Below are 5,277 nucleotides of genomic sequence, written 5' to 3'. Positions count from 1 at the left end.
AAAAAAAAAAAAGTACTATGTAAATGTAGTTTTACTATAAAGAAAAATGATGAGCAGGATGCCATCAGAAAAACCAGGAAAGACCCACATGAACTGATGAAAAATGAAATGTACTGTATACAAAACAAGAGCACTATTGTAACATGACTTGGTTGTTTTCAGCAATGCAATGATCCAAAACAACTCTGAAGGACTTATGAAAAATACAATCCATCCACAGAGAAAGAACTGAAGACACCTGAATATAGATTGAAGCATAATTTTTTTATTAGTTCCTTCATTTGAAGTTCTGGTTTTCTCCGTTTTCTTTCACAATCTGGCCAATTTGGAAATGTTGTGCATAACTACCCATGTACAACCCATATTGAACTGCTTGAGATCCTGGGGTGGGGGGAGTGGAGAGAGAGAATGAGAACTTGGGAAACAAAGTTACAAAAACATTGATGTCAAAACTTGTCCCTACATACAACTTGGGAAAATCAAAAAATTCTAAATAATTGTTTTAAAAAGGATTTTTAGCGGTTATAATCTTTATTCAGCTTGCTTATTACATCATGAATGTCTTCATGTGTTATAAAAAAATCCCCTCAAACTCAGAATTTAAAAACAATTCTTATTTCAGTAACAGAAAGTATAAACCATAAGCTTGTATTGAAAAACATCATTTTTTTTTGTTTCTTTGTTTGTTTTTTAAAAAGTTGACTAAGCATCAAAGATCAGGATGCATTGCTGATGGACTTCCCATACTGGACATGCCTGATATTCCTTCCATTCTATTCCCTCCCATAGGTGCTGCTGTTTACCTCTCCTTGGTTCTCCATGCAAGGTATGGTTGAAAAACTGCTCAAGTTTTCCTATAAAACTTGGCCACCTTCACTCTGGTCATCAAAGGCTCTTCCATAAGCCTCATTCAGCACCTGGTTAGATGTACTGCCATAACTAAACTAGTTTGACAAGCCCATGCCTCCCATCATTTGGGGATCATAAGCACCACAGTCTGCTTCTGCTGTAGATTTCAAGAAGAATTCTATGTACCTGTGTTGCATATTTGCTTTGTCTTTTGCCATAGCTGCCACAGCATCTTCATGAGTAGCAAATTCAACATCTGATTCTCCAGTCACTCTGACATCAGGTCCAGTTTCAATGTATGCTCCCACAGGTTTGAGTGGTGAGAAAAATTCATAGATATCCTATTCAGTAGCTTTGTAAGGTAGTCCTCTCATGTGCACAAAATGGCCTGCTGGCCTCTGGAAGGTAGACCAGCTGTCTCCATAGCTATGACCAGACATTCCTAAATAGTAATTGAGCTCTCTTCCAAAGTGATATTCGTGACTATATCCATGGTAGTCATTATAGCCTCCATATCCTATTTCATAGGCACCATTCCTTACTTCTTCAAACCTAGCTCCTCTAGCAAGACTACCATAACATCTGCCATCCAGAGGTCTGTCATAAGGACCTGGCCATTGCCTAGCCATTCACTTTTGAGGAGGATCATGATGCATATGCACTTCTGCCTGGCTGCTCTTGAAGATTTCAATGTACCTGTGCCCCATTCTTTCCTTGTGTTCCTTGAGAGACTTTTCAGCTATTTCTTGTGAAGCAAACTGCATGAGGGCTGCCCCACAATTCCTCCCTTGAAAGTCTACTGGCAATGTGATCCCATTTGGCATGATTTCCAACCCTGAAAAAAATTGAATGATATCTTCCTTCTTGCAGCTAAATGGAAGTCCTCTAAGGCGTACATAGCCATTGTTTGCAGTGTCAAGAGTATTTGGAGCAGTATGCTTCAACATTGTTTGACTTGAATACTTCAACATATTTGTGTTCCATAGCCTCTTTATCTTTTCTCAGCACCATTTTGACATCATCTTCAGATTCGAGTTCAACAAATGCCTCTCCACTTTGTTTTCCCTCTCTGGTATAAATGAAATGAATGCCTGATGCCCCATTTTGAATTTTGCATTCTGAGAAGTTTTGGACATCACTGATTGAGCATGACCAAGGCAAGCCCCAGACCTTCACCACAAAGCCTTCTTCTCTTTCAGTGCTCTGCATCATCTTGCTTAGTCAGAAGCAGTAACAGCAGCAGCAGAAGCAGCAGAAGCAGCTTGATATGTGACTGCCTTTATACTTCACGTTGCCTGGAGGAAGATTTTTGTAGGAAGTTTCTCTGATGAAGGTCTGATATCTGATAGAGAGGTGAAAGACTTGAACGGTAGATTGAGATATGTATTTTTGGACATGGCCAATCTGAGTTCATTTTTCTTGATTGCTCATTTAGTTCTTTGCTAGCCTGCTAGGAGGCTTCTTGCTCAGGAACACAGCTCCAGCAGAGTCTAGGCTCTAAGCAGGGATCAGCCTTGACTTTTACACATCCTATCCCCTCCAAAGAAAATTAAAATAAGAAAAGGAATTTACATTTCAAATAATAAATGAAAGGGAGCATAAAACGTGGAAGTATAATTGTTTACAAGTACTTTGCTTCATGGTAGAGGAAAACATACAGATTTAATATTAAGGGACATGGGTTCAAGTTCCAAGGCACTAACTGCAACTGACCAACTACATGAGCTTCTGAAACAACTTATCTAAGTCCAGTTTTGTCCCTCCTTAGACCCTCCTTAAGATAGGGGTGACAATATTCAACTGACCTGAATCACAGGGTTTCTATGGGTATCAAATGATATAGCGTATTTAGAGATTTCTATAACGTCAAAGCCTATATAAATATGAGTTATATATTCTAATACACCAATGAATATTTGTGGTATTTCATGCATGGCAGATTTCTAACCATCCACATTTGCTATTTCTACATGATTCTCTTTAATGTCCCCCATAAATTAACCATAAGATGTCCACCAAAGTGGGAGCAGCCTTTCTCAAATTCACTTCATATTGTGTGAGGCATACTAATGGAATACAGCAGTTATATATTAGCTAACACTCACATTTACTACAGGACTTAGTCCATCTTTTTCTTTCCTGCCTTACATTTCTCTCCTGTGTATTTCTTCTTTTATAAAGTGTTGCAACCTCCTTATTTACTCCTCATTGCCTTCTGGTGGATTCTCCACTCTTATTCTTTGAAAACTATTATATTCATTCCATGACTAAGTCACCCAACATCAGACCCAAGTATCTGAACATATTCTTAAATGCATTTATTTTCATACATTTTCATATGAGTGAGAATTTTCCCTACAATGAGATATAAATCTTTAGAAGACAGACTTATTACTTGATTAAAAATTAAGAAACAATACCCAAAAGAAAGTTCTAGGTTCTATGTAGTCTCTATCTTCATCCATGATCCTTGAGAACAGAAAGAATTCCATCTTTCTGTGATGTTCCTGAAGTCTGGGCTATAGTGGCTAAACCTGAATGTCTGACCAAAGCTTGAGTTTCAAAATTAATAATAGATCAAAAGCAGGACTGAAACCAAATGACTGATTAAATACCAAGATTGTTTTGAAAAAAAATTATGAATGGTCATAACATTGGGCTGTCATGTTTTTAAGCGTTCTGAGGAAACCATCTTTAAAAAAAAAACCTGTGATTAGCTTACTCAAATTCTATTTTTCCCAGGAACAGCAAAAGTTATGTGTGTAGCTACAGATAGAAAAAGATCCAAATAAGCTTGAAATATATAGCATATGAAAAAAATATATAGCATAGGGTTGAGAGGCAGGTAATAAGTATAGGCGGAATTAGGAGACTAAAGATTTCACAAAATTTCTGCTTCGCCACAGTGGCTGAATAGATGGCTGATGGCAAGGCAAAGTCAAGGGAAAGGAAAGCATTTCATGAACTTTCCTAATAGGCTGACCATCAATACCACCCTTCAGAGTACTGAAAACTGAGTCTGGCCATAGTGGCTCCTCTAAGAATAATCCTCTTGATTCTATCTTTTCTGCAGAGTTCCCTGTCTGCTTTACACACATTTCCTTTCAACTCAATGACTGGGCAGCATGGATAGATAGTCAGACAGAAGAGAATAGCAATTGAATAAATATGAATAGTTTAATGAGGGGCACAAGAGGCAGCCTATCCTAGGAAAAAAAACTGCCATTTATATAGGCTTTGCAAACTGTGCTGATGCAAAGGGAAAAACTCAGAATTTAAATGGATAAACTCTTGTCTCAGTCTCCACTTTCATTATGCCATGCAACCAGATGCAGTTCTAGAAAGATATGGCCAATTTCTGTCTTGTAATTATGCCAATCAGAAAAAAAATGCATTACCAGAATTAACATGCTGTATGTATGACTTTGCGAATACCCCCTTCAAGCTGTCAGTCTTCTTGCCAGTACCACTGTGCAACAGCATTAACCACCAGGAGCATGGGCTTATTTCAAACCCAGGTGTCGAGCAATTTGAAATGCATGAGCTCCTTGTTGTGAAACAATCATTCCCTTGGAGGCTCATATTGTCCTCATCACTCTATGAACTGTGCACATGGTAGCTGTACATTCCCTTCCTTCTCTACATGCAAATTTCCAGTGAAGCAGACCATTTCTAGGTCTTGCTCTCTTGAAACATGGTGGGAGAGGTGAGTTGGTAGGAGGGAGAAAGGGTTGTATTTTAGAACTGCTTGAAAGAGTTCAACAAATACTACAGCTGCGAGTGAACAACAGCTGGCCTCTGACCTAAAACAGACCAAGTACACAACAGACTTATTTGAGAAACTGCACACCATAAAAAGAAACTGAAAAATGAAAGTACACACCTAAAAACCTCTCAGGTTTACTCCTAGAAGCATTTTTTACTTCTGCTAACATTTGTTGTTAGTTGATTCAGTTCTTCATCTGTTTTCTTTTACATCAGAGAACACGCAAAGGTGATTAATTAAAAGTGATTATCAACCAAGCTTTTGCAGCGCTTAACATGGTTTTATTTGAAAATGAGATTCATGAAGCTATTCCATTGTTCTATGCATCTGCCTATATGGCTGCTGCAAGTAACTTTTAGCCCAAGGCCAAATGAGAATCAAATTGAAAAGAAAGGCAGAAGATCCCAAGTAAGACTAATTCTGAATTACTTTGTGGCACTGTGTCTTTATCAACAGGGCAGTAACATCAGAGTGGTTATCTCAGCCAGCTTCTGTACCCTGTGGTATAGACAATCACCTCTACCTTGTATAAGTTGTTAAATATAATGCTGTTGTTTTTAATTGTTTTTTTTACTTTGTTTTAGAAAACCCCCATTTGGGATTTTCTTGGCAAAGATACTGGAATAGTTTGCTTTCTCCTTCACCAACTCAATTAACAAATT

The 5,277-nt window shown here is 38.0% G+C and overlaps 1 pseudogene; it reads right to left on the bottom strand.

Annotated features, from left to right (window-relative positions):
* Window positions 1–709: 709 nt before the first annotated feature.
* On the bottom strand, window positions 710–2,061 carry LOC122747194 (annotated as a pseudogene).
* Between the last annotated feature and the right edge of the window lie 3,216 nt (window positions 2,062–5,277).

This window comes from Dromiciops gliroides, chromosome 3, assembly GCF_019393635.1.
Source record: "Dromiciops gliroides isolate mDroGli1 chromosome 3, mDroGli1.pri, whole genome shotgun sequence".
NCBI lineage: Eukaryota > Metazoa > Chordata > Mammalia > Microbiotheria > Microbiotheriidae > Dromiciops > Dromiciops gliroides.
This window is presented reverse-complemented; position numbering and strand designations above follow the sequence as displayed.